This window comes from Hermetia illucens, chromosome 6 (assembly GCF_905115235.1).
Source record: "Hermetia illucens chromosome 6, iHerIll2.2.curated.20191125, whole genome shotgun sequence".
Classification (NCBI taxonomy): domain Eukaryota; kingdom Metazoa; phylum Arthropoda; class Insecta; order Diptera; family Stratiomyidae; genus Hermetia; species Hermetia illucens.
The window spans coordinates 28,959,576-28,971,523 of NC_051854.1; positions in this window are offsets into that span (position 1 = coordinate 28,959,576).

The window sequence follows — 11,948 nt, forward strand, 5'->3', positions numbered from 1 at the left end:
CTGGATCATCACTTCAAAGAACACTTGAGCTACGCGGGCGAGAAAGCAGGGAAAGTTGTTGCTGCGTTCACTGGCATCATACCCAATATTGGAGGATCCAAACCTCCAAAGAGGCTATTGCTAGCCAGAGTGTGTTCATCTATTTTGCTGCACGCAGCACCAGTTTATGATTGGTGTACTCAATTGCTTAACTACACTAGTCGACTGCTATTGGACAAAAGCCCTTAATGTTCAGGCGTATAGGAGAAAATTATCTTGAGTATATCTTCTGAGCGCGTTAAGAGTCACTAGCGAATTCCGAATAATGTCACACGGAGCAGCTTTCGCAGTCGCGGGAAATGTGTGCACTGATATTTTGGCTAAGGAGGTGCTAAAACTATAAAACTGGGGCACGCAGTGACCATAACGCCTCAGAACGATGACAGGAAGAGAGAGGGCGCACAATCAGGGTGTGGCAGGGACGTTGGGATAATTCCCACAAGGGGAGGTGGACGCACGGGCTGCTTCCAAATATCCAGCTTTGGATTGTGTGCAGCCATAGACTTGACTTGACTCAGTTTCTGACTGGGCATGGCGAATATCGTAGGTATTTACATCGTTTTGGACATGACGACTCTCTCTTCTGTCCTGAATGTCTGAACGAATACGAGGACCCGAAGCACATACTCGTCGTGATTCCGAGATTTGCAAATGAGTGTGAATAGCTTCGACTTCTCTTAACGAGACCCTTACATGTGGAGAAGATCATTCCGCAAATGCTTCGAAAAAGTGTGCAATGCAGTTAGGTTAGAGGTTAGAGCGCTTACCGAAAGGCGTCAGGGAACGATTCTTACCGTAGGAGTTAGCCGGCAGGACTTTAACCCGGTCCACGATGTTATGTCTCTAGATAGTTTCGTGGGGCATAGCGGGTGAGAAAAGGTGGTTTTAGTGGGTTGAAGTCCAACATTGTGGCTTTCGATGCTTTCTACCTCTATTAAAAAAAAACAAACAGTGAACCTATTTTAATAAGGTGTTGTTTTACACAAAAACAGTTAAAAACAGCGGTATACAGGATGATTGTAGTGTTGCACACATATGCATTTTAAATGGCTTTTGATAGTTCTACCTAAATCTGCTTCATTCGCTCAGATCCTACTATAATACTTTATCAGAATCTTAGGACATTCAATTGAGCCCAAGTGTAAAATGGCAAAAGCGACGAGCACAGGAAACATTACTATCGGTAATAAAAACGTTCAAAATTCAAGCCCATTCACACCCAAAACATTGCTATGACGCCAGTCGCTTGCATAGAAAGCACACAAGATCTTTTTAAACGAATGTATGTAGATATATCCATTATGCTAAACTATAAACGGACCCACCGCAGCACCTATTACACAATAATTATACTATTGTTTGGAATCTTACCAGAAAGTTGCAGAACTGCAGCAATGCACATACTCATAGGCATTCGGCGTATCTAATGCAACAAAATGCAATATTCACACCAGGAACTCTCTTCAAAGTTATATTGCATGCATTTCACCTTAGATATTCTTGATTTTATTTTGGGTTATGATTACGATTGAATTTCGAATGATTCAATGACTGGGCATTCAGAAAGTGTGCGTTACAAATATGAAAAATTACCCAGTATTTATGAAGCAACAATGACGTAGTTCCGCTTTTTATTCTTTTTAACTGTTTAATAAATTTAGCAGATTTTTTTTTCAATTTCCATTAAATGTAGATCAAATGGGAATGTTGGAAATGTGCAGAAGCATTGATTAGGACAATTAGATATTTTTATTTAATTAAAAGACACTATACATTTGCATATTTATATATACATATTCTTCCCGCTGCAGCGGTTAGTATGCTCACCAATCAGGACAATCCTCTTAAGATTCCACTTCCACTATCAAATATTAAAATCGCAACAAGCTATAAAGAGATGGCTAAGGTAGTCCAGATAGCCATAGCAGGTACTGTCAATAATATCTTCTTTGAACTTCACTTCACTTCACATTTGCCACCAAGTTGTTGGAAGATAAACTGATTCAATCACATCTGTATGATGAGACTCTGTATGTCGCCATATTCTGGACATGTCGACACGACGCAGTCCTACACTGGCCGGGGCAGACCCAGAGCATGTATACTCACCAAAAAGAGCCTACACGATTTTCTGAGGTTTTGCGACCAAATCGTAGTCAAACTGGAGCAAATGGAAGCGGAGAACATGTATATCCTCTCGTGGTACATGACCGATCAGCTCCGACAGAACATTTGACGTCCACCATCGCACCAGAGAAGCCAACTTGTTGATAGACTACGATGTTAGTTCAAGGCATAAGCTTTGGATCAGATGGGACGGAAATCAACTATAGAAGCGAGTTTGATTTTATTATGAACGAAAACCTATCGATGTGTAACAGGGGTAGTACACAAATGTACACTATGACCATTGGGAGGAGGTGCTTGATATTTCCTACTAACTGACAATGGGGCTTTCAGGGTGAGAACTGGAGAATGTCTGACCAAAGATCCTTCTCAGATCACAGTTGGATATTTTTCAACCTTTTTTTTTTGTGCGTACACGGAGGTGGAAAATCTTAGAAAGACACATCCGCCGCAGCTCCGCCGCCCGAACGGCGGAACTACAGCGGGCGCGTGTGGGATTCACACCCACTAAAACCACCCCTGGTCTCTCCAGCCCCAGCCCCGCGGGACCACCACTTCGCGGGGTAGGTTTGCTCTGAGGCACTCATCCTTCTCCTATTTGCAGCTTTCCTCCTTCTTTGATCCTTCAGCAACTCCTCCTGCATTTGGATAATTGCGGAGCCAACCGCAAGCCACTTCTCCTCGGACTCCAGCATCTCAGTAACCAAGCTCTCCGGGGTCCCGCTCCTGCCGAGCACCTGGTTTCAGCTCCTTCTCTCCATCGCAAATCGTGGGCAGTGAAACATCACATGCTCTGGATCCTCCGGTATGCTATCGCATCTGGGACAGTTCGGAGAATCATCCAACCCAAAGCGGTGCAGATACTGCCTGTAGCAACTACCGTGTCCCGTGAGGAACTGGGTAATGTGGTAGTTGGTCTCCCCATGTTTTCGCTCAAGCCACACCCTAATGTTGGGAATGAGCCTGTGCGTCCACCGACCTTTCGTAGACTCGTCCCATCTGTGTTGCCAGAGATCAAGCGAATCTGACCTTGTCGCATTTCTACGCTGTGCATGCCCCTCCATACGTCTTCCATTGTACAGGACACTCATTTCTTTAGCCAGAATGTCAACCGGGATCATGCCTGCCACCACCAATACTACCTCATCTGATGTGGTTCTAAAAGCATTGCAAACCCTCAAAGCCATCCGCCGGTAAACCGAGTTCACCTGCTTCCGTCTCTGAGAGTTTGCAAGCGCCCACACAGGCGACGAGTAGAGCAGGATGGAGCGCACCACCCCGGCTAGCACCAACCTCCGACGATGTTTCGGTCCACCAATATTTGGCAACATTTTTGCAAGTGCCGTGGTGGCACTGGCTGCCCTTTGGCATGCATACTCTAGGTGTTCCCTAAAACTCAATTTGGTGTCAATTATTACCCCCAGGTATTTGATAGCTGGCTTTGATACGACTGTATGTCCACCAACCTCCACTTTCACAGTGTTATTTTTCCTGCGTTTCGTTATTAAGACCGCTTCCGTTTTCGCGTCCGCCAAGGTCAGCCCGCCTTTTCTAGCCAGGACTTTACCGCTCTCACTGTTTCCGTTGCGTAAACCTCCACATCTTCTGGGTGTTTTGCTGCAACGACTACAGCTAGGTCATCAGCAAAGCTGACAATCGTAGTCCCCTCTGGGACTGGCAGTTTGAAGCAGTTCTTTTTGCTCCTCCGAATGGCTTCCTTTAGGGGGCCACGCAATTGCTTGTGTGCCTCCTCTCGACCGTCGCCACCAGGTTTTCCCCTGAACCTCTGGCAAAGCCTCCTTGCCCGAAAACATGCAGCTCGCAAACTTGCGATTTCGTTGTTCCACCAATAGTTGCCTACTGGGGAGCAATCGCCTTCTGGGCATAGTAGCATCGCATGCTTCCGTCACCCATCGAGTGATCTGGGTGGCTTTCTCTCCAGCCGTACCATTCAGGGATATGTCGGATTTGAGCACCGCGGAAAACGTGTCCCCCTCGAAAGCTGTCCAGCCAAACATACCACCCGGCATTCTGCGAAAACTCTTTTTCGAACTCGATCCGCCCTTGATCTCTATGCAGATTGCCTGGTGGCCGCTGTGAGTATAGTCCTCACTGACGTGCCAAGCGATTCTACTGGCTAAAGTGGCACTCACGTATGTCAGGTCCACTATAGACCCCAGGCCCCTTCCCCGGAAAGTGTACGAAGACCCAACATTCCCCAGTACCACGTCCAGCTCCGCGAATGCTTCGAGGAGAACACGTCCTCTCACATTAGTTATCCGGCTGCCCCATTCAAGAGCCCACGCATTGAAATCGCCTCCTATTATGATCACCAACGTCCTCTTGCATCCAAAAACAAGAGCGGCAAGCATCCGCTCATACTCGACGAGTGTAGCGCTGGGTGGAGCATAGCAGCTGTAGATGTGGATGCCCTTCACCTTCGCTCTGATGAAGCCCTCCTCCGGGTGCTCCATTATTTCCTGGAAGGCTTGTTCTCCACAAGTCCACAGCGCTGCTTGGCCTGTTTGGTCTTTGACCCAAACGCTACCACCGTGGTTTCGGTATGGTTCACTTAGTATGGCCACATCGATGTTTTTCTCGCGGATGGTTAGCGTGAGTAGATCCTGCGCCGCCTCGCAGTGGTTGAGGTTGATTTGTATCAACCTCATCTGCGATTTGTGCTAAGGGCTCTCCTGTATTCCGGGCACCTGCTACTACCCGCAATGTGCCGATGGTCCACACCCTCCTTTCCTTTGCACAGTAGACAATTTGGGTCAGCTCCGCAGTCCTTGCTGATATGGCCTTTCACTCCGCATCTCCTGCATTGCTTTGACCTGTCATTTGGGCTAGTGCATGCCTTCGCAATGTGTGAAAGCCAAGGCATCTAAAGCACCGTTTTAACACCACCTGTTCCCTAAGGCGACACATAACCCAGCCTATTCTCACTCTCCCTGCTGCTAACAGTTTGAGTGCGTTCTCCACTGGTAGGCTGATGAGGGCTGTAAAGGCAGCTCCAGACTGATCATTGCCCAAAACATCGCTCGGGTGAATCGGCGTCAGTGATTCTTCCTCATCGAAGACTCCCGCTATACGCTTCCCACTGGGGGTAGCGATCGTGGGGGTTTGTGCCCGTGTGGGAGGGGATCTGCGAAAAATCGAGCTTCTTCTGAACGGGTCCATCACTGGAGCTAGTTCAAGTTGCTCCCGTACGCTTGTAACATTAGATGCCACAGTAGCCAAGGTTCCCACTACTGTGGCACTGCGGTCGTTGGATATCGACGGCCGGGAGACCGCTTGCTCACTTCCAAAAACCGCCGGTACTGGCTTTCCGAAGCCCTGCACCGTAACTTCATTCTTCTTCTGCTCCTCCATGTTTGGTTTTATTTCTGGATATCCTTCCCATAGCCAATTTTTATCCACGGGTGGACGTTTACTTCCCACCTACCCGGCCTGCGCATAAGCATGCCCATACACGCACATCTCCAGATGCGTGCATGTGCATGGCCATGACACATTCGCCGAGCATTCCCTTATCCGCACGAAGGGACGCGCCTGATGGGAGATTTGGCAACTCCACACAGGATATTTTCCAATCTGGATCCCGCTGTAGATGGCTATGTGTTGACTACAGGGTATATCCAATCCTTCTTCGCCTTCCTTGATGTGCACTTGGAAAGTAAAATCCAATAGTGGGTACATCCCTAGAAATATTTCGCCATTGTTTGAGATTATGCGAAATTCTCTTAGTAGCGTGTTAATTGTCCATTTCTTTTCGGCTAAGTTGAGACCGTGTCGTCGATGTGTATTTCGTAAACCTTATTTCTCCTGTTGGCAACTGTTGAAGCTGGTTGAACGAACCCTGAGTCCTTTCAGTGCATTTGTGAAGCGGTCGGTTTCAGCATCGTGACGGTTATTTCATACCGTATAACCTAGGATTGAGTATGCAGACTTTGCCGTCGCACCTCTGAGGCTGACGCATATATATATATATATATATGATTATCTTCCTCATCTTCTCTTCCCTTTCTAGTGAAGATTCTTCTGAGCTGCCACAGAAAGTATAAACCTAATGGAGTCAATGATCGTTACTAGGCTGAAAGTCTCCTTAGATTCGATGCCTCCAGTTACAAGTTTAACTTTATATCTCTGAGCGCATCCTTTTTCAATTTTTTCAGTTTAAAAGTCCATTTGCATTGATGAGCGACTTGGATTCCTTGCCAATTACGGCCTTCCATCTGTCCATGTAAGCATGATAGCTTTTTGGTTCCTTTCATTCGTCTTTTGATTAACTTGCCTGACCATAATTTTTTGGTAAGTTCACTTAGTTTCTGTATCTGAAATTGAGACTCTCTGATGATATTGAGTTTTTTTGATTCGGAGCGTGCTGTTTTGTATTTATTCGATAGGAAGAATTTCATACTGTATCCTTGTGAAGACAACAGCGATGCCAATCCCACCTTGTCTAGTTTCGGAAACCAAACTTAGGAATCTTTACTTTCATTATCGTACCCAAAAAAAGTAGCCTATTTCTAATTTCAGGTCTTATTTGTGATGCATTGCATTGGCGCTTTCATCGTTAGTCGGGAGTATGCTTCTGCTATTTCAGAGTTCTGTTGACGCATTGTCCTTAATCCTACTTGACCCTGTAAGGATCAGAGTATGAAAGACATATTCTGCTAAGTAAGTTTAAGATAGCTGGTGGGGAATGTAGTTGGTGTTGCATCCTTGATGGTCTACGTTTCGGGGGATGTGTGCTTTCGAGATGGTTTCGCTCTTGAGTCTCATGCTTTTGACTTTGGCTTAAATATCTTTAAGTAAAGCAACTGAAACTGCTCTATCATAATGACTGTTTTTTTCAAAGGGCCACAGAGGTTATAACAATAATAATAATTGCATCAGGGCCTTAAAACTTGTTAGAGAACTTCATTCAAGGCCATATCAGCACACTATATTATACTGTAGTCGAGTCGAGTCGGCCGGTATCCAACATTCAGTTACCATACAAATCCAGACTTGAACCGCGACTTTCTGCTACCAGAGCCTAGCGCTCTAACCATCGAGCCACCCGGACACTTAGGTCACAGAAATTGGTATGAATTATTTCCCTATATCATCGACTACCATGGATTTTTAATTTATAAATTTATCAGTATTTAAATTTTTCGAGTATCTTCTTGATAGAATCTGTTTTCAGTGCTGCCAGTGGAATTGATGCAAGCTTCTCCGATTGAGAGGCGCCTTCGAAATGCACTTGTCGATTCTCATCCACTTCTGAAGGGCTACAAACTGTTATGGCAGGGTGCCTTAATTTTAATCATAGGTGATAAGCTCTCTTAATCAAGGATTGTAATCTATGGTTGTTGCTGAATTTGGCCATGTATGTCGTTTCATCTTTAATGGGATTCTTTTTGAATCCGGTATCATTCTTATAAAAGTATGTGCAGGCTACTAGAGGATTTTGGTCTGGTAGACTGAACTAACCTTATCTCGAATGAACTTTGATTGAATTGATAATAGCACGAGCAACTTCTGCTTGCCTCAGTCTCTTCTCCGGTCGCAGCGGTCGATGTCCAATCGACGACTAATCAGGCGCCCGTTGCTTTTAACGTAATGTGAATTTGAAATTTTAACCATCGTCGATGCAGTTGACTTTCCTGTTTCTGATTAGGCGCTATTGACTATTTAATGAATTTTTCTGTCTCCGATGGTCAAAAGGTAGAATATGTCACAGGATGATGGAGCGTAAAACCTGGGAAACGCCTGCTTAACAAATACCAACAGCTTTACTACCAAACTCCATTTCCACCTCCACGTGGTGTTTGCTGGGACTTCCTTCTCAACGGAAAACTTTAGCCGGGGAAGGCTGACAACCCTATATAGAAAATTATTTGTTACCAAGCCGCAAAAGGGTCCTCGGCCTGGATGGATATTACAACGATGAAACCGGCAACGAAAACATACAAACCTTTTGCACATTTTCTCATGGAACGTGTGCTCTCTATACGAAAAGTACCTGCCAAACTAGACAATACTCTGTTTCAAAACTGATGTAACTGCGTTAGAAGAGAGGCGGTGGACAGGAACCGATTTCCTGGAGAAGAGCAACTATACCATACATTATAGTGGCCGTCCAGTAAACCATGTCATCTTAGTAGGTTTCCTAGTCAGCCAAAAAATTAAACCTGCTATTATCGGCTTTAGAAACATGCTCAAATAACAACACTGTCTTGAACCCCCCTCTGACAATTAAGTGAGAGTGAACACTGAAGCCATCAATAACATCTATAAGAGAGAAGTGGATACCGCAATAACCGCAACTAACAGAGGTCCTGGAGATGAATAATCGACAAATTATCTTCAAAACCACCCGAACGTTATCATTGATATGGCGACAAAAAAGTCGGAAGGACTGGTTCGGCAATGGATGTAAGCCAGCAATTGAACGGAAGAATGCTGCATACCAAGCAATTCTCTATGAACACGAGCACGCGCAGAAACCTATCTCGAACTTCATTGTGCAGAGAAGCGACTTCACAGAGGGATAAAGGAAGCCTAGGACAACCAACACATCTGTAAACTCAAAAAATATAGGGAGCAACCGCACCAAACATGCTAGTTGTGCCAGCAAGTCACCAGGATAAAGCCATATACACGTCGATGATTATCCTGTCGAGACAAGGAGGGAAAATAGATCTCCGGCCATATGGGCATGATGGAGTGGTAGCCTAAGTATTTTGATGAACTGCTCAATAACCAGAATATCAATGAGTTGAAGGTCTCACCAACTGGAGACGACGAACAAATCCTGCCTGTATCAAGAATGCACAAAACAGTCCATGTCATTCATGGGTTTAATAATCATAAATCGGCAGGAGCCAATGGAATTGAACCCGAACTGGCTAAGTATTGAAGCGACCAACTAAACTAAGCTATTCGTCAATTTATAATCAAGGTTTGGGGAAACAAATCAATGCTTGATGAGACAACTCTCCCATACATAAAAAGGGACAATCAATACAGCAGAAATATAGAAATATAACGCTACTGAGTAAAATCTACAAGATATTCTAAGCTATCTTGCTAGGATGGATAGCGCCATACGCCCAGAACCTCATTGACCCATACCAAAGGGGCTTCACTCCAGCCAAATCAACAGCAGATCAAATTTTCTCTTTAGGGCAAATGATGGAAAAGCTGTCGGAATATGATCATCAATTGCACCATTTTTTTATCGAGTTCAAGGCCGGCTATGATATTAAAACTGTCCACGACCGTGAGAGAATTCGGTATACCGATGAAATTGACAAAACAGACTAGACGGACTCTGACCAATATGTGAAGCCGGATAAAAGCCGCAGAATCACTGTCGAGACCATTCAATATCAACACCGGTCCAAGTCAAAGAATGTCCTATGGTGCAACTTTGTTAACCTCACCCTGGAAAAAGCGATCCGTGATGCTAAGGCAAATACGAGGGGCACCATCTTCTTTACGTCCACTCAAATATTTCATCCAGATCGAGCAGGCGGCGTGAGATCTCAGGTTGCACATTAATGAAGGCAAGACGAAATATATGATGGCAATGCCAGTGTCAAAACCAAAGAGGCAACAACATCAAATGGCACTGGCCAAATAAGAACAATAAATCCAATAATAGATATAATATCTCCTATCTAGGGTCGAAAATCACAACCCATAACAACTACGATGATGAAAACTGTTTCGCTCGAAATGTCTCACCATAGACTCAAAGCGCTTACTATACACGCCCAAGATCTTACCACTCCGTACGTATTCCTCGGAGACTTGGGCTCTTATCTAGAAAAAACTCTTAGCCGAAAGAAAAAAGATATCGAATTAGTGAACTTCGGGGCAAAACCGGGATGTATGGAGTTCCTTATTAAGGCAGGCCTAGACTGGATACCAGTTATTGCGCCGTTAACGATGACGATGATGATTAAATATGGAAATAGCACTTAATTTGATCCCCTCAACCATGTGATTGAAAATATGCCGGGACTGAACTCTTAAACTTTCAAAAAGGAAATGCCGGCACTAACAAATAGAAAATAATAATAATAATAATAATTTATTTATTAAATAATAAATAATTATTTATAATTATTTATTAAATAATGTCATCGGGCTTTCGAGATATTTGACTTCAAGGTGTATTTTCGTAACTGTCCAACTTTTAATTGGTCGATTGTTGAAAAAAAATACAAATTTGTTTTTTTGTGGACTAAGGGCAATAATCGTTCGGATCGCATTAGGAAAAAACAAACATGGAAACAATTTTCAACATCGAGTCTGCTGACAAATTGAAATTGTAAAATCGCACTTAATTGCGTGTTATTAGTCTATTTTCTGGACAATCCGCGGGGCATATTCTATTCCCAAATCTGGCGATTTCTCTGCAATTTTCTTTTTTAATTAGGGGCTAAATACTATCCTACTATTCGGATTTCGGATGATCCATGATAGCCTAGCCTCCCTCCCAGATCGACGATAGCGCAATAAAAACGAAATGCCAACCACGAACGAAATCTAGGCCGATACATTATTATCACTGTGCTAGAACTCCTCTTCTGACTTGGTCTCAGCAAGATCAGTAAGTGAATCGCCCTACAACATTCGTATATGCAATTGAGCCATGTCAAAAGTTAAGTTATATAACTAGGACCTATTTTCTATCATCTTTACTCTAGGAAGCAGTTTACCAATAGCGTACATTCCTAAACAAATTAGGTAATCAAATAAAACCCGCCCTAGAGCTATATGGTGCAGAACAGTAAAAGAAGAGTTCAAGATTCTTGGGAAGTCGCCGCGGAAGCTGAAGAAAATTGCCAGAAACTGAGAGCGATGCCACGTAATTATCGTTGATGCGCGATATTCCAGATAGGAGTTTATAGTAGTCATACATTCCTCAAGTAGCCCCTACCTCCCATCGCTGAGTCAATGTCATGGAATGGGTTGGCTATTAAAGTAAACAAATAATTGACTGTTAATTTTCATGCCAGTCGAGGTATAATTCAAATGTCAACTCAAAAATGAACTTTGAGTTGATTATCTACCCCACATAAGGTCGACATAATACGAAAGCATATGGTACTCAGATGGTTTCTAATCAATTTTTTATAATAAATGAATATTATTCCAATATGTATCAACATTCATCAATAAAAATATCCTGACTACGTAACCAGCCGAAGGTGTTGCTCTTGCTTGAATTCCCCAACACCTCCAGTTTCCTTTGCGCATACAAATTGCAATATTAACGCTCGGATATTTTTACTATTAGAGTTATTCCTAACAACGATTTGGAAGCCAATCAACCTCAGTTAAATAGCATCACAACTGTGCACTTTTGGAAAATCAAATGACAGAGTGATGATCAATGATTACATATTATAATAACTGGAACAGTCGTTAATTGGGAATGCGTATAGCCTACAGGCAAAACGTAAATCACTTCATTGGTTCATTCATTCACTTGAATTATAATCGAATGGTTTATGACCAATTGTCGACAGTGTATGCATGTGTCATATACTAACAATTTTTATTATTATTTTCGGGAAATCTCATCTAACTGATTTGGTATCATCGAGTCCTATTCATCACTAAACAAATCAATTGATGAATAGTAAAACCATTCCGGAAGTGTGACGACTAGAATTGCTTAGCAACCCATTTTTCTTGAAAGTAATAATAGTAAGATTCATAGTTACATGATATCTTATCAACTTGAAAAACCCAGATACTCGATCGATAGATATAAG